The 19,864-nt window shown below is 37.6% G+C and overlaps 1 non-coding gene across 1 annotated transcript; it reads left to right on the top strand.

Annotated features, from left to right (window-relative positions):
- The first annotated feature begins 19,791 nt into the window (after positions 1 to 19,791).
- On the top strand, positions 19,792 to 19,864 carry TRNAK-UUU (transfer RNA lysine (anticodon UUU)). Its single transcript has one exon. It is a non-coding gene; the product is annotated as a tRNA-Lys (tRNA).

Consider the following 19,864-nt stretch of genomic DNA (forward strand, 5'->3'; position numbering starts at 1 on the left):
GAGCGCCGCGGCGCCGGCGAGGGGTGCGGTTTGCGGACAGAGGGTGCTCATAGTTACGAACTCACCGAACACACTACTGATGTGAAATTAGGTAAATTCATTACTGAAATGCTTACTATATTAACATGCACTAAGTAAATGTTAATCAGGTTTATATTGAATTCTATACAAGTTGGAAAATTATAGTGGCATTAGGTATATTGCTTACCAACGATTAAAACAAAATGTTTAGAAAATCTAAATCGAAAATCGTATCGAAAATTATGATTACAAGTAACTTTCTAGTTTAAGTAACATTGAAAGAAAATACTCGTATATAGATATGGCTGTAAGACCCTTCCTATACATTTTATCTAGCTTATGATAATTGTGCTTCAGACTGCAGATCTACTCAACTAATAAATTTAGAGGTACAGTCAGCTTCATTAGTAGATGAGAAGATCAAAATTCCAAAATAACCTATACACGGTCATTAGTAGCTAAACACTCCTAGCATCATAATTAGATGAACATCGTAAAGTGTCAATATTAGATATATAAACACTAACGCGTCAAAAGAAGCTGGACACCGTATATGCAAAATGGCTAACATCACTAATATGATATGTTATTGTTCAGCTACTTTTGACACTGCAGTGTTCATCTACTTTTGAAACTTTACGACGTTCATGTAATTATGGTGCTAGTTGTGTTTAAATACTTATGAACGCTTGGTTGTACCTATAGATATTTTTAAGCCTTAGCCTGTTAATCTAGTTTTGGACCTGTATTACTACACGTAAAGCCATAACGTTACATGTACCCAAGTATTTAAATCTAAACTAATTAGGTAGGTATATTCGTAGGTAGGTAATACTACTGTATTCTATTTAATTCTAAAGAATGTTAACCACTATCACTACACATTATTTTGTTACATACATACTATTTTATAATGTTATATTTATTTTTATTTGCATTGTTGCACTTTAGTTTTTATTGTTACCACTAATGATTACGCGTACATACTTATATATATTTTACTACGTATGTCCGGCATGTTCGAGATAAACAAGGCTGTGGCAAGGCCGCTGTCAGCAACAGTGCTTGCAGCGGCAGTGGCGGCAGTGGCGGCAGTGCGGCTCACTGCCACGGTCACCACTCGCTGCCTTCCGACGCTGACTAACGACGCTTCCTGAACCGACCACATTGTCAGAGTTCTTTATCGCTCGCGCACATTCCTGGCAATTCACCGTTTATTCTCCATTCCTCATAACTAAACACGGTATGTAGATTTCCGCAAAACAGTCGAATGGATAATAAAAATATTAGACGAGAAGGTCGCGGCGCCAGTGGCTACTATTGCCGATCGTTAAGCGAACAAAAGTGGTCGCATATTTGGAATGGTGCGGAATTATGTGTAGTGTCGGATGCCTGCGGGGAGCTGATAAGTACACGGTGGCTACATTGTTGTTAATGGGTGTTTTGTACTACTGATAAGGGGGTAGAGCCAGCGCGTGCCGGCCGCGGAGCCAAATCCAGGTGAACTCAATACGGCTCAATCATATTATGTGTTACGGTACAAATAACTACTCGTACGTAAAATCAATGTTAGATAAGCTACACAAATTTAATTTATGGTACTTTTGTAAGTTCTTCATTTGAAAAATAGAGAGCAATAACGTTAGTTTATTTAATGTCGAACACACTAAGAAGGGATTAGCCATTAAAACGTTTTCACCTACATGCTGGTGCTTCTACCCAACATCCTATTGATATAATTAGTAAAATACATTGTTACTAGATTTTTACTTTTAGCCTAATCACTATTTCATTATTGTATACAATCCACATTGGTGCATGTTTATCTACCTACGTAGAAATCCTAAAAATAACTCTAGGCAGGTCCCTCGAAGAACAGTATAGAAAGCAAGTCTAAACACATAGGCGGGTACGTACGAGTAGGTGCATTATGTACCATGCAATATAGGAATGTAGGAATACGCCTCATACGTACAAGTTTCACCCGATTAGTACATAGGCAATACTCGCTGAATATAGCTCGGTACACGCCACTTGCAATCTTAGCGAGAGTCGGTTAGTGTGCAATATAAGCACAGTAGGTATCCTTATACTGTGATATAAGCTACGAGGCGACGAGGCGGCCTCGCCGTCTCGCTCGGTACTTGCCGCCGTAACAGCTGAGAATTTTTGCTTTAATGCCTCAGCAATACGGTTGATAAATGCAGTCGGTGCAAGGCAATGATGCCTCGAGCACTCGCGAGCGCCGAGACTCCGCCCTCCGCCGCCGCAGCCTCCGCCCGACCCATTGTTTACGTACAATGCCACGTCTCATTACAAGGGATTATCGCCGCGGGCCGCGACATTGTTTATCTAGTTAGCGCACCGCTTATACATCGCGCCGCTCCACCGTCGCCATTGAAATGTTTATCGATGTTGGCGGATAGCGCTGTCCCATTGTACGAGATTTATATGTGCTGCGGAGTTCATGGTGTACCTACTCGCGGCTTAGAAACTATTTGAAGAAGTAAATCTCGAAGCGGGCCTCAATCGAGTCGATAATGATTTCGCGAGCATGATGTCGAGTAATTTCTAAACGCTACGGGGCTGACATACTTATATTCCACGATCGAGCGTAATCTCGATCTGGCCGCTAAATTGTGCACAAACGTTTGTCCGGCGATTCCGCAATCTTGCGTTGAATTATGATATCCCGATACCGCATCTATTGCGCGGGGCGGCGGGCGGGGGCGAGCGGCGAGGCGGGAGGTGAGGGGGGAGGGGGGTAGGTGGTTGACGCGGCTATCGGCGACATTAGCGGCACATAAATATTGGTCACAAAGGCGCGATGCGATACGATACGGCGGTCGTTTTGGTCGCGCTGCCGCCGCTCGCTCGACGTGTTAATCCGGTGTCGGTGCGTGCGATACGATCGCTGCCGCGTCGATGCGTTATCGCGTTGACAATTATTCGGGCGCGTCAGCCGCTCCAGTTAATTGCGCACTCCGCAGACTCCGCGCTCCGCCGGCGCACGCCGAGCGAAACGACAAGTCTCTCCAGAATAAGTCATCCGTTAGGTCGGATTGCTTACTGTTTTTCGTAACCAATTTTTAGTAGATAAAAGCCATTGATAAAAGTCTTTCAAATCGGCCTGTTATTGGATATCTACAGATGTTTATATATAAATAACCGTCTCCGAGGCTTCCATGTCTGTTTAAGTATTTATAAAAACTAAGTAGGTAAGTGAACCCTGTTTCAAATAAACCAAATAAACCAAACAATACCTACATATGTACCTAGGTATCTAAGTATGTTATAGTCTTCGTCAATCCATAAGGATTAACATTAGTCCTATTGACTAATGAATAATTTATATTCTCATACACAAAAAGATAAATTATAAAAAGATCAAAATATACGATTGGGTTATAAAGTACCTAAGTAGGTAAGTATGTACATCTTATAACAATAGCATACCTCCTTACCAAGGTCAGTATGATACCTGCTCATGGTTTAGTCAAAGAATTGTTAAAATCTGACCAATCTCCAGAGTTCTGTGAAAACCACAATAACCTAATAAGCACAATCCTAAGCACATTATTCAAACCTGGGTACCCCTGTCAGTGTTGATGTGTTACGTACTATCTACCTATAGCGCCTCATAATAATAGTGTTCCTATCTTATACGTTGTGTTCACATGTGCGCAATGGCTTTTAGGGAAACGTCTTTTTATTACCATTATCTACCTTGTATTAATAATTAGGTACCTGCTTAGCACATTATTTCCCACGCACGAGTTTAAATAGGTGGGTATTATATCGCAAATCTTTATGCCGCGGTAATTAGTAGTCTCAAATAATCTGAAAATTATTTCATTAAATTGGTACCTAAATATCTTACATAGCTTACCTGCTTATGTGGCTTTATTTGCAACCTACTTTCTAATAGTCGAGATATGATTATGTAGTGTGCGGTGCAGCGGGCCTGCAGCGGGCCGGCAGCGGGCGGCGCGCGGCCGCCGGCGGATCGCAGATAAGCCGCGCCGTTACCTTGCGGTTCTCGCGTCACTAAACACTTATCGCTGCGATCAGCGGCTTTTACGTTTCTCTCCAACTAATATATAACGATTATTTGAATTACCTACCTGTCACTTTTTGCAATTCGATGTCTTTTTTTTGTATATAATATAGGAGTAGCAGACGAACATGCAGTCCACCTGATGGTAAGTGGCTACTGCCGCCCATGGATATCTGTAATCAACCCCAGACATGATTGGATATTCCTACCTGAGGTCGGCCACAGACGCGCCGCTACCCCTGAGGACTAAGCTAGAACGCCTCGGAAAAGTCTGTCTCCCTTACCACACCCTCCAAAACAGAACACAGCAGCGCCTAACACTACTGTTATTAAGCAGAAGTAGGTGTGGCGGTGGTGCCGCCGGAGCCGAACCACAAAGGGTTCTACCACCTTCAAAATCATGTCTTTACCTATTTACTATTATTGTCCCCAAATAGGTAGATATCTACTTATGGGCACTAATGATACTTCCGTTTAGATATAGAAATGCAATTTCTAAAATTTACGTCATATTCAAATTTATTTACCTAATATTTTACTTTTGGTACTGTATAGGTACAATAGATAAATTTATAAATAAGCAATGAACCTCCAAGGTACTTATACCTAAGGGTTTATAAAAAAATACTATATTAGCAGACAAATGGATCTACCTTTTGTCTGCTTAGATCGTGATAGTTATGAACCAAAACAACACGTGCTTGACGTGTAGCAAACAACGCGACAGATAAACGAGGTGATGCGATAATTATAGTTATTTATTACTTGTAAAATTACTGTATCCCACCGTTCAGCCATAATGAGACGTGGGATAATGAGTTGGTGGGACACGGCAGTTCCGGGGCGAGGTGGCGCCGCGCACGTGTGGGGTGCGGCCCGCCACCACGCGGACCGGGGCACCGGGGGCACGTGGCTTTATGACATCCATCATATTATGTACCCAATAGTGACTACTCAAGTAAACCCAAGAATAATATAAAATACGTGTGGCACTCGGAGACTGCCGCGGTAAAGCTATTGCATAGCATTTTTTATGCTATGAAAACGCTCAGAAGGAATTCCAGAAATACAATATATTCTTCCATAATCATCAACATTTACATTAATACATCTTTATCCACTATTTTATCATATCTCCATTATATAAGACATTGCAAATATCAGCTGACATTTCATAACTCCAAGCAAGACTGAACATTCTAAAATATAAAATAGAAAAGTATTTAATAAGTGACATAAAGTATCAACAACCAGCAATATAAATGGATCAATGCGATGTGCCTGTGACATTTGGCCGAATGTTACAGGTACATCGCATTTTTCATTAATAAATGCACTTTGTTTATTCATATTTAAAACACTTTGTACACAAATTATTTGTACCATAAATCATAATGGCGTTTTGATTTTGTGCTGTCAAGTCTGTCAGTTGTAATTGTACGTTTAAAAATAACAAACACTCTTTTACGTTATTTTATCAATCCAGAATTCAACATAGCTTATGTTGATAAAACATATTATTTGGATAATATGGTAATATAATTTTGAATTTTATACATATATTTATATTCAGTGGCGTACGCGCATCATTACGACAGTGACCTGTTACTTTTTGCTCCGCTAATTTAATTGTAAAATAGTAGTCAAAAACAAGTGCACAGTGATAAACTATACATCCTCGAGTAGCTAACAATACGAGTTATCTTTTGGTGCTAATAGTTCTTACATACTCTTAATAATTAAAAAGTTACAAGTGTTTTAATTTCAAAAATCGGTAGTAATTAACGAGCATCGTCAAAACAATCGCTCGAGCGCAACCGACGTGATACTCGTGCATGAGTCATCGTTGCAACGAAGTGCCGCGTTCAAGCGAACAAGTGCACTTGCCTGTCACCGTGCTCCGTTTGAAACCGTGTTATGTGCGAGTGGATATAAATTGCTATCTAACAAATCACACGAATTACTATGTCGCAATTGAAAATTAAATTTGGTTGTTGTGAACGCCAGACCGCATCGACAAGCTACCTTAACTGTGCATTTTGCAAACTTAAATATCATCTTAACTGTGTTAATATTAAGAAAGGATTAAAAGACTTATCGGAGGATTTTAAGTCCCAATGGATGTGCCCATGCTGCCATAATAAACAGCCTAAATCGGATAATACTAATACGCCCATCCGATCAGCCGAACATAACCAATCGCCAGAGTCGTTAATTAACATTAATACCAGGAGGCGGGGTAACATTGCACTGAACTCCACATCAGAAGTGCCAATCGACAGCATTCGTCAATTAGTCAGGGAAGAACTTCAAAATATACTAGAAGATTTCAAAAGTAATATATTTAAACAGTTTGAGCTTCAAACCAAAGAACTTCTCGATAGTTTTAATAGAGTTTCAGATTCCTTAAGTGCAATTGAAAAACAACAAGAAATTAACACATCGCAAATATCACAGCTAGAGACCGAAAACGCAGCCCTGCGAAATACGGTAACGGACCTTAATTCAAGAATTGCTCGCATTGAACAACACTCTCGAGCCAGCAACTTAGAAGTACAAAACGTTCCTGAAAACAAGTCTGAAAATCTAATCACTTTAACAAAAAAAGTTGCTGCCGTTGCAAATTTTAAATTGAACGAGTCTGATATACATCTGTGCACAAGAGTTGCTAAATTAAATAGTGATAGCCTGCGTCCAAGGTCCGTAATCATCAAGTTCACCTCGCCAAGAATTAGAGACGAGTTTCTTGCAGCCACACGCAGATTCAATAAGAACGCAAGTTCCGCATCTGAAAAGCTGAACACATCCCACCTCGGAATTAGTGGTCCCAAAAAACCTATCTTCGTCGTTGAACATCTTTCACCATCACAAAAGGCCCTACACGCAGCAACACGAATTAGAGCTAAAGAACTGAATTACAGGTTTGTTTGGGTAAAAGGAAGTAGGATATTTATGCGCAAAACCGAAACATCTGAATACAGGATAATTAAAAGTAGTGAAGATTTATCTCGATTAAATTAATATTTTAACTAATTTACATTGCAATTTCATATAGGAACTGAATATATCTGCAGTTGTTTGTTTTGTTTAGCTGTTCTTTTTTTTTTTTTTTAACTTTTAATTTATTTTTGTTATTATTATTATATTACTTGTATGTCAACGAATAACATTACTATTTACTACCAGAATGTAAGAGGTCTAATGTCAAAAGCAGTTGAGGTACGTCAACAAATTCTTAATAATAACTACGATGTCTACGTCTTTACGGAGACTTGGCTTAATAGCGGATGTTTTGACTCTGAAATTTTTGAACAGGGTTATACAATATACAGGCGTGATCGCGAGACTTCTTCTATTTCAAATTTCTCAAGGGGAGGAGGAGTGCTAATAGCAGTATCCGATAAACTGTTTTCGAAACGGATCTTAGAGTGGGAAAGTGACTGTGAAGATCTTTGGGTGTCAATTGCTACCGTTAGCACTGGACTAGGTTCAAAAGTCTCCTCTATTAACTTGTGTGCTGTATATTTACCACCACCAGTAACTAATAATAGTCTAAAAGTTTTTATTGATAAAGCCAGTCAAAATCTAGGATCATGCATTGATTGTCAGTGCTCGTTAATTGTAGGAGATTTTAACATGAGTGGCATAACTTGGATCGCAAATGAAATTGATGAAACTGGAAATTCTATGAAACCCTCAGGATATGAAAACCGTGAGTTACTTTGTAAATTCATAGATTTTTTGACATTTAACGACCTCAAACAATTTAATAATGTAACTAACAAGCAAAATAAAGTGCTGGATTTGGTACTTTGTCATGCAGGTAAATTACAAATTTCTGAATGTTCCTACCCTATACGAAATATCGATCAGTTTCATCCCCCTCTTGAAATTGTGTTGGAACTCAGAAAAATCAGTAAAATTATACCACCCACCTGTCGACACAATTTCTATAAAGCCGATTACCTATCAATAAATGAATATTTAGAATCCATTACATGGGGGGAAGAATTCAGTACATGTCGTAGTATAAACGAGATGGTAGAGAGATTCTACGAAATATTACATCGTGCTATCGTACAATATGTGCCCATGACTAAATCAAAAAACCGAAAATATCCCGCATGGTTCTCTCAACATCTTATATATTTATTTAAGCAGAAGAATAAGTATCACGAAAAAATAAAAAAATATAAAAATCCCCTGGACGTAATTGAGTTCGAATACTTAAGAGACGACTGTAATAGGTTAAGTAAAGTTTGTTATAATAGGTATATACATGGACTGGAAAACGAACTTTTGAAGAATCCGAAACGATTCTGGACACATGTAAAAAACATGCGTAGGAATAGCTCGTCCTATCCAGACACTATGACATTAAATGACAATACATCATCTAACCCTCACGATATTCCAAACATGTTCGGTAATCATTTCGCCACACTTTATGAAAAAGATAACGAAAGCAATGACACCACTCACAGTTTAATATCATATACTGAACCACTAGATACCATAGGAACTTTTCAATTTTCTCCCGAGGAAATAAGAATATTACTTAGAAAGATGGACACCACAAAAGGCAGTGGCCCAGATAACATACATCCACTATTTTTGGTTAACTGCGCTAATATTCTATGTTTTCCACTTGCATATTTGTTTAATCATTCACTCCAAGAAGGAATTTTCCCAGATGCATGGAAGGTAGCAAGAGTAGTGCCAATATTCAAAAGTGGAATGAAGGATCAAATAATTAACTATCGGCCAATTTCTATCATATCTGTTATATCTAAACTATTCGAATCGCTAGTACATACTGTTATCTACTCACATGTGCAAAAATACATAACTACAAAGCAGCATGGATTCATGGCAAAAAGATCGACTAATACCAATCTAACATTGTTTACGTCAGAGTTAAAAGAAACAGTAGACCTAAATTTTCAGGTGGATGCAGTCTACACAGACTTCTCCAAAGCGTTTGATAAAGTTAATCATAAAATTCTTGTAAAGAAATTGTATGCATTTGGAATAACGGATAATTTGCTGAAGTGGTGTGCATCTTACCTTACAAACCGATCCTTAAGAGTTGTCGTTAACGGTAAAGAATCCCAATCATTTGTAGCTCCTTCTGGTATCCCGCAGGGCTCTATACTGGGACCTCTGTTTTTCAACGTCTTTATCAATGACATAACGCATGTTGTAAAACATAGCGACGTATATCTTTTTGCAGACGACCTTAAATTGGTAAAGACAGTGAAAAACGGCCTAGATATAGAATGCCTTCAGAATGACATCGACAACATTCAGCAATGGTGTACCAAAAATAAAATGTCTCTAAACATATCCAAATGTCAACACATTAAATATTCCAGGAAGCGCTCCAAATTACAATCTGAATACTTTATTGACGGAAATAGACTACTAGAAGTTCCTATTGTCCGGGACCTAGGCATTCAATTAGACAGTAAATTACGATTTTCGGAACATATTGATAAAATTATAGCTGAAGCTAATAGATCCTTAGGTTTTATATTAAGAAGCACCAAAGGTTTTAAAAAACCTAGCACTGTCATCAAACTTTATAATTGTTACGTGCGGAGCAAGTTGGAATACTGTAGTACAGTGTGGAACCCACATTATAAGGTACATAAAGAAAGAATTGAAAGAGTGCAAAAGAAATTAGTCCGCAGTTTAACATACCGTTTTAAAACTTCCAACAGTATTGAGACATATAAAGACAGATTGAAGCATTTCCACCTGCAGGAGCTATCGACACGCCGAACTCACTTCGACGTTATATTCCTTCATAAATTATTGAATGGTGACATTGACTGTCCATCTCTACTAAATAAATTTAAATTTAAAGTTCCTACTAGAGCACCACGTCACAAATGCAACCTCTTTATTCCTAAGCCCTGCAAAACTAACCTCGGCCATTATTCACCCGTAGTTCGCATATCACGCTTGTATAATGAATATACAAAAAAAATTCCCGACATCGACATTAATTTCGACGGACGCGCCAAATTTCAATCCAAACTAGTCAAGTGTGACGTACTTTCAATTTAAAATATAATATATATTGTACAACGTTAGCTTAGCCTTATATTACTAATCACTCCTATCGAATACTCATACTCATTTGTAACCATCTTTTACTATAAATTGTATTTAAAAATCATAGTTTGTAACACATAGCATGCTGTGATTACCTTTAATTATAAGAACAGTTACCTATGCCTAAAAGATTCAATGTACACCTTATAATTGTGTCATCTGTGTCTTATGTTGGTAATCCATAAATAAATAAATAAATAAATAAATAAATAAATAAATAATGGGAATATAAAATATACTTCACGCAATTTTAAGATTTCTGCACGGATTATAAAAAAATGTGTATTACTGCCATCTGTGTTCAAGTTGACGAATTAAGGTTATCAAATAAAATAATAAGGAATGTAAAATAATACTTTATTCAATTATATCCATATTTTTCTATTGACAGTCAACAACTCGGTTGCCTGGAGACTTGATATCCAACAGTCCTCCACCGCTATTTTCACTTACACCACCAGGGGCGCCGGCAGCATTTGGTCAAGGTGACGGCGCACCAGTATGCCATTTTCAGTTCTGACTTCATAATGGAGTCTACCTAATCTTCGGATGACGACTCCGAACTCCCATTTAACTCTTGGGTTGGTGTAACTGCGGACTTGTACCTTATCACCTTGTCCGAACTCCTGCGTTGGCGGTGCATTGTAATGTAATCTGGATAGTGGGGCGGATTTCTTAAATAAGGCATGCATATAGGTTCTTACCTCTCTGCCGAACATTAACTGATAAGGTGATAACTCTTTTGTATTAGGTGTACGTCTCAAGCGTGCCTTGACAGTTAACAGTTTATCAAATAAACTTCCGCTCTTGCTGATATAAAAGAACATTCAGGTATTAGCCGATTATTTTCTTTTTGTACATTCAAAAATTTAAATTTTAGCTTTGTATATATTTCTTCAAATTTGTACCTGTATTTTATTTCCTCTTCTAAATTTTCTTCTTCTGTAAGCCATTCAATTTTTTCTTGAATCGCGTAGAATTTGTTCAAATTTTCTTGTAAAGAATTCCGTCGTACATTTATTTCTTCAATGTCAATTTTTTCTATTCCCGAAATGTAATTTTCGGTTCGTTTCATTAACCCACGTAATGTGGCTCGTATTTCCTTATTGTTTTTTAGTTCATTCGACATCTCGTCGCCAATATCAAATAAAATAATAAGGAATGTAAAATAATACTTTATTCAATTATATCCATATTTTTCTATTGACAGTCAACAACTCGGTTGCCTGGAGACTTGATAGTTGGATATCAAGTCTCCAGGCAACCGAGTTGTTGAAAGGTGTTACTTATTTTCGTTACGGAATTTCTCGATTCGGTCGCCGCGCTCAAAGCCCGCGATAAAAGCTATGCAATAGCTTAATAAATATTACACAGTCCTACATTTAATTTTAACCTATATTCTATAATTTAAAGTAATGTAACGCAACTTAACGCAAGACAAATATTCAAATTTTATAGTAGAAGTAGATTGCACGATACACAGAAGCCTCGCACGCCTGCCTAACCGTATAGTGAACTAGTATAGATATGTATAGAATTGAAACATGTATGAATCACAATCCTCGTCCCAGCGAATGAGTAGATAAAACGACTAACCTGCCGACCTGCAGACTCGAATCGTGTCAGGGATGATGCGCACGGCGCTGTCACGAGTTCAAAGAAGTAGGCACCGCCTGGTCTCCCTGAGGATTACCAAAAGACATTATCGACCTATCTGAGAAAAGGTTTAAGTTTACTATAAAATTAATTTTCTGTGAAAAGGCGTAAAATTGTATATTATTTACTTTTTAAAACATGAAATTTGCACACGTATGGAGTTTCTTTCTCCGCTTCTTCTTCAAAACGAAACACCTTCCGAAGCGGTGGCAGTTTGTTGTCTTTTAATAAGAATCCATTTTGAATAAATGAGATTTGAATTTGAATAAGATAAGTCTCGATGCACTTCACAGGACACTCGCGGTAGCACGGCTAGTTCACGTGGAAAACAGGGGGGCATACAGAACGGCTGTGTGAATGTTCCTTCCGAGCGCAAGGTCACGACTGGTTGCAAGAAGCGACATTAAGAGTCAACTCTGGTGGATTTTTTAACATCTACCCACATATGACGCGACTCATTTTGATCATAGCTACGATACCTACCTATGAATTTTCGATGAAATAACACTTAAGTATTCCATGGTTTTCGTTTGTAATATAAATATTTTGGATGTGCTTACAAAGTTATATGGGCATGACGTAACGCACACATATGTAGGTACCTATTGTTTTGAGGACTGGACCTGTTCTTAATACGAGTACATAACAAAATATTTGTTTTTATTTTGTGTAGTACATATATTCTTAGCTTACGCTAACGGCACCTGTGCCAACCACCAATATGTCACAATAAGACAAATATCCATTCATGAAACAAATATGTACCTTCATAAAAGCGTTCTTGAACTTTTATTGTATGAGGCACTTCGCAAGTAAATTGATGTCATTTCAAACAATACATTTATCAAACACATCTGCACATATAAAGTTAAACAATGAAGGTAAGAATTTCTATGGTGCTAACCCTAATAGGGTGTAGAATAGCATCTACAAAGAAGCAAGCCGAAGGTCGGCTCGGTTTAGGTGATAGCACCGTCACGCTCTGCTGCTTTAACGGTTTGTTTGCGGCGGCGGCGGCGGCGGCCTCGGGTTTCAGAGAGCGGCTAATGAACGCGGGAACATTATTGCTGCCGTTAGCTATTAGCGGACACATCTGCCGCCCGAGCATCCGTGTTTGACAACTTGCTACTTTTTGTCGCCAAATCCTTAATGTGATATTTAAATTAGCATGTGGTTTCCTGACAACAAAAAACATGATGAATGAGATGCAGCGCTGTTTAGGCTATTGGCATTAGGAATGTATTGGTATTTAGTCATAGGTAGGTACTTTATCTCTTCATGGAATCCAAAATATTTTATAATTAGATTAGGTAATAAAACTTGTAAACATAAAAATAAATACCTCAGTTTCATAATAGTAGGTGAAACACCTTGGTGGCGACATGGAACTAGAAAATAAGTTTTAATCATAAAGTACCTACTCGTATAAGTATAAGTAAATAGATAAAATCTGAAAACAAAGTAATTGTACTAACTTACGTACATTTTAATATGATACCAATCTATTTCAGAGCTTTGAACCACCTCCTCCTCACCACGGCTCTTTGATGTAAATTATATAACGATATGTTCCATCAATCATCGATACGTTGCTTTGCAGTGATAAACTACATTACGTTAATCTGCTTAACTAATTGAATTTAAATAATTAATAATACATACATTACAAATACAGGGGTTTTAGACAAATTGTTCTGAATGTTTATCGGAATCAACGTGACAAGGTAGAGTGGCAATGAGTCAATTAACGGTTTAGTATTCCCGGCGGCGCGCTCCCCGGGGAGCCGCCCGGACACACGGCTTCCGCATCCTGGAACACTTCTCACTAACTTGTTGGAGGTTCCTAAATTTATTATATAACGGTCACCTAACCGCTCTTATACCCAGCGGGTAAATTCCCTGGGCAGGCCCACATTTAAGCTATTCTGTGCCTATTTAAACGATAAAAGTGTTAGTATTAAAGTGTTATTTAAGTATGAATCTGTAGATAATGAGGTAAGATAGTTAATGAACACGTAATAAAATTGATTTAATATAATTCAAACTTCAACTAATATTACAGGACATCCTAATTCGATATGGTAATAAAAAGAACATATCACAATTAAACATATTACCAAAATTTTAAACAAATATAAAATATATTAAATGTCATGGATTAAGTCAAGATTAAAACTACTTCGCAACAATCCACTACAAATCTGTATGATGATATATATTTTTAATCGACTTAAAAAAAGGAGGAGGTTACTCAATTCGACCGTATATATGCTTTTTTTTATGTTTGTTCAGCGACTTTTTCGCGATGCCGCGACCGATTCATATGATTCATACACCATTGTATGCGGCTAGTTTCACAGGACCCCCTGTGAAACGAATTTCGACGAAATTTGAAAATTTCCGCTTGTTTTCCCGGAAAATTGGAAAAACCCGATTTCATATAAACTTCAATAGCTCAAGTATTTCTTAACCAATTTCAATTTTCTTTTTTTCATATGAAAGGGTGTTTCGTTGCGGTACTTTCCTACCTTAACATTAGTATGCTCTGATGATTAGAATTTAAGTTATGGGGTGGAACTCATCATCACTACCCCTGCTTTTTACATATTTTATGACAACTTACCTTCTGCCTACTCCTTTCTCACGAAACTTAAAATTAACATTGAGTATCTAGGTTAACATGATATGATGGAAAATTCAACCTTCAACTCTTCAACCCTGGTAATGCAGAAGTGCCTCCTGCCTCAACCATACAAGTTAGGCATTTGGAACTTATGGCTATTTAATAAAGTCGATAAGCGGAGATATATGATGGAAAATTTGACCTTCTACTCTTCAACTCTGATAATGCAGAGGTGCATCCTGCCTCAACCATACAAGTTAGGCATTTGATGCTTATGAATATTCAATGACGTTGATAGGTAGAGATATATGATGGAAAATTTGGACTTCAACTCTTCAACCCTGATAATGCTGCCTCATGAAGTACCTCCTGCCTCAACCATACAATTTAGGCATTTGGAGCTTACGAATATATGATAAGGGTCTTTGAGTAGAGACATATGATGGAGGAATGACCTTCAATTCTTCAATCCTGATGATGCAGATGTGCCTCCCATGTAAAGTATATAGATTAGACATTTTTTGTAATGAAGTTGCTAGACAGAGACATATGATGAAAAATTTGACCTTCAACTTCTTAGATTTGATGATGCAGAGGTACCTCCCGCCTAAACCACATGAATAAGCCATTTAGTGCTTTCACACATATTTTACAGGTCCTAACCAGGTACATGTAATGAAATAAATGACCTTCAACTCTTTTACTTTGATAATGCTGGTGTGCTTCCAAGCTAAACCATAGGACTTAGCCATTTTGTATTTTCATCATATATGTATTAACGTCACTAAGCACACATATAGGATTAAAAATTTTGACCTTCAAGGTCGTAACCCTGATAACTTTGAACTTGAAGTCTTCAATTCTAGTGACGCAGGGACACTGCTGGCCTAAACCACAGTAACTTGACAATTACTTCTTACAAATATAAAATATGATTGATGAATACGTTGTAGTTTTTCTTAACTATTCGGTAAATTGGACCGACTCACTCGAAGAGTTTTACCACCTAGTTTGATTTATTTACTTTTCTGTTCCAACCTAATCTAGCCAATAATATAGTAGATATTTCATATAGTCTCGCCTATAGTGTTTCGTATTGAATTGGTTAGGTTAGGTTGGAACATATAAGACAATGTAAAACTAAGCGAGAAGGGCGCGGTAGCGGCCTGCGAGCGGGTGGGTCAATCCGTATGAATTTAGACCTTACCTTTATCCATGATCACCTTTATACATCATCATCAACCCATTACTGTCCCACTGCTGGGCACGGGTCTCCTCTCATAATGAGAAGGATTAGGCCATAGTCCACCGCGCTGGCCAAGTGCGTATTGGTAGACTTCACATACTTTTGAGATTTTTTTTTATACATCTCTCAGGTATGCAGGATTCCTCACGATGTTTTCCTTCACCGTTTTAGCAAGTGATCACCTTTATACAATTTAAACTAATACAAACATCACTAAAAAGGGTGAAAAAAATATTTTAACAAAAAAATAAAACCGACTTCTATGTCACTACTAAGTAAAAAATAATTGTTATAAATGTTGGTTTAGTACATACCTATTTCTGAAGTCAGTTTTATTGTTTTGTTAAAATATTTTTAAACCATGCAGTATGTACCTACCTACCCTCTCTCCCACAAAGGATGCATGCAGATGCAAAAAAAAATAAAAATATAGGTACACCACCATACATACCACCACCAACACGTGTTTCGCTCCAAAACGGAGCATCATCAGGGTAAGTTGACTCTACGACGGTTAATCGTTAAGTGACATTTTGATATTAATATTATGTCAATGCAAATGATACCTAATAGGCAAATAACTTAATGTCAAAAAGTACAGATAGTATGTAATGTATCTACATTATTTTTTTATCCACTTTGTTTTCAGATATATATATTTTCATCTACCGCGATCCAGTCACTCCAGAGATCCCCTCTTGAGATCCCCTACTACTCGTGTAAAATAGAATAATATTTAACAATAAAACATAAATAGACGTTGAAAAGCTTTTACCTATCTTTTTGGACTTTTTAGGGTTCCTTGCTGATTACTCAACTGTAAAAACTGAACCCTGCTAGATAAGTACCTGCTAAGCTTCCGTTGACGCTCCGTTTATCACAGGGCTCCATACGCATGAATAGTTATAGATAGATATCAATTTGTTTTTTTTTACTAATGTTAATGTTTTATGAAGCCTCCCAGGCAACACCCGATCACACGAAGCGCGTACGCCGCAGGTCCAGATGCTTGTGCAGCTATAGTTTTCTTGTGCATGCTTTGCTTCCGGTACCTAGCTCCCTAAAGGTTAACTGTAAATATAGGTACCTATTTTTGTATAAGGTATTATAAATATAGCTGCTAATTCTGTAATAAATTAAAGTAACGATCAACAGAACACTGCAGTTAATTAACTCTTCGTTCAATTAAGTTGAAGGACGTATGTATTTTAAAATGACTGTGGTAGGGAAGTAAAAAGAAAATGCCTTTCTTTTAAATTGAAATATGTAAAAAAATATAGATTCTAATTAATAATATAAATTATGCTCATTTGTATTAACCTAGGACAAAGGGTAACAGTAAAAAACAATAATTACCTGATTTAATTTTTAATGTTGTAGGTTACAATCGCTGCCACCTGTGGATGGATAACTTTAAGTCAGCTGCTCTGTGAAACAATGATCTAGGTAGATACTATTCCCGTTGGATAGGTAAACAACCAAAACGAAATGGAATTGCTTATCTGTTTTAATTTAGATTTTTTAAAAAATAACCGGTTAATATTTAAATTAGTTGGGAATGCTGCATGAATTGATCGCAAGATGTGAGACATTTGTAGCTGGCGTACGGCGAGCGGCCAGCGAGCGATTGGCAAGCGGTCGGCAGGGAGCCGGCGGCCGCGGGAAACGAGACAATATTCATCTAATTTAATCTGAGAGCATCTGTCGCGCGGCTAATAGAGACGATACACTAATTATGTGTAATATGCACGGCGTCGTTAGCGCTCCATTAGCATAAATAAGCCGCGACAAATTTGACGCGCGTCGCTTCACGATTTATTTATTGAAGCCGGCGAGAGCTGGAACCGAGGAATGTGTCCGAAAAGCGCGGTAAGTGGTTTATTTGCGGCCGCGCAGCTCGCCCGCCCGCCGCCGCGACACCAGTCGCCATCAGCCGCCACCAGCCCGCTACGCCGAGACAATGCGATGTGTTTTAACCTATATATTTAATAGTATGCTTATTAAAGTCGCATTCAATTTAACGGAAACAACTTTCATAAATAAACATTTTGTAGAAAGTCAATAGGCTATACTTACTTACGTACCTTGCATCTACGTAAATAATCTAGACATCAGGAACCACTAGCACCAATTATTGCAAGAAAGGTATTGACTATTGAAGCAATATTGCTGAGATTTATTTATAAGAGGTGAAACCTAAACTATTATATTACTTTTTACAGTCACTATTTATGTGACGACTAAAGATCCGTTGTTTCTTTAAAACGCCCAATTTCGTATAGCGAGATGTTATAAGCCAAAGAGCAGATTACGTTACCAATTCGAAATATAAATCACATGTAAATGACACTTAATTCTAAGTGCTATTACAGCAGCCTCTTAAATTAGTTGAAAACCTGTGAATAGAGTAGCGTGTGTTTACAAACAGCGCGTTAATGGCGCTATTTACGTCGCCCGCGCACCGTCCGTCGCCCGCAGTCACCCGCCGCCGTCACCCGCCGCCGCCATCGCCCGCCGCCGCCGTCACCCGCCGCCCGCCGCCGGACTATTGTTTATTTAGATGCGGCGATTAACGCCTCATGACAATGCGACGCGGGCGCCGCGCCGCTTCTCGCTTCCCGAAATACTTTGTGGTTAAACATAGAATAACCACCGGAACCATTGTAACTCATGATAAGAACCTAAAATCTGAAAAATTGGAATAAATAAAATCGGAAAAATTGTTTAAGTTAAAACTTAAAAAATTCTTATAAGAACATAACTTTTATGACATTCGTGAATTTATGACATTTAATATAAATTAGTTAGCGTTTAATATAGTAATAATAATATATAATGTAATGTTAAATCTTTGTTGAATTAATTGTATTTAATTATATTGAAATTGAATTGTAATATTTGCATGCTATTAAATTAATATAGCTGAATATGATACAAATGTATCTAATATATTGTAAGACCTGTTATGACTAATATTCATGGCAAATAAATGATTAAATGATTAAGCAATTAGTAATAGGTATGTATTTGTGCTTGACACAAATTAATCATATTAAAATAATGTCCAAGATTTTATTAAAATAACGTAAGTTATAAATTAATATAATTAATGGTTGTCCAAAGAGGAACCCGCTCGTATTACCTAACACCTCGTATATACAAATAATTCACATGTAGAGTAAGTAGGTGTTATACACGAGAAGACAATGTTTTGTTTGTATCCACGACAAAGATTAAGATAAGTAGGTATGTAAGAGATAAGACAACTTGCCGTATTCTATAAGTAGGTAGGCCTTAACGTGGATTCTGAGAGTTTTCTACGTAAAATTATTTTATTTTATCTCTACGATCGATCATTTTGAAAGAGTCGTCGCTATAGGTTGCGAAGTCTCCAAAAAAAGTAAAAATAGCAAAACAAACTTAAAAATAGGTATATACTTAATTGTATTATTTAACATTTACCGGTACCATAGGTCCCTATTCTGAAAAGTAAATAATATTTTTGTATGGCATTTTTGGTGGCATTGTATTGGTAAAGAAAAGGATTATTTTCACACACCAACCTTGGGATCATGTTATGGAAAATATTTAAAACCAATGGCGTTCCTTTTGTGTGCCTGTCTCTGGTCAGACCTAGTGTTTATAAAAATAGACTTTTATAGGTAGATAACTTGCTACAAATTTAAATAATATACTTGGGTAGGTTATTTTTATTTTTTTATAATATAGGAGTAGCAGACGAGCATGCAATCCACCTGATGGTAAGTGGCTACTGCCGCCCATGGACATCAGTAATCAACTCCAGATAGATTTAGATGTTCCTACCTGAGGTCGGACAGAAATGCGCCGCTACCCCTGAGGACTAAGCTGGAACGCCTCGGAAGTCTGTCTCCCTTACCACACCCTTCAAAACGGAACACAGCAGCGCCTAACACTGTTGTTATTAGGTAGAAATAGGTGTGGCGATGGTGCCGCCGGAGTCGAACTAGCCGAACTACAAAGGGTTCTACCACCTTCACCTATTAGGGTATTTATCTATCTATATTTAATTTGAATTACAAATGTCATGCCCGGATAGCTCAGTCGGTAGAGCATTGGACTTTTAATCCAAGGGTCCAGGGTTCAAGTCCCTGTTCGGGCG

This window comes from Epargyreus clarus, unplaced genomic scaffold (assembly GCF_041222505.1).
Source record: "Epargyreus clarus isolate Ecla_fem2 unplaced genomic scaffold, WU_Ecla_fem_2.2 ptg000021l, whole genome shotgun sequence".
Lineage (NCBI taxonomy): Eukaryota > Metazoa > Arthropoda > Insecta > Lepidoptera > Hesperiidae > Epargyreus > Epargyreus clarus.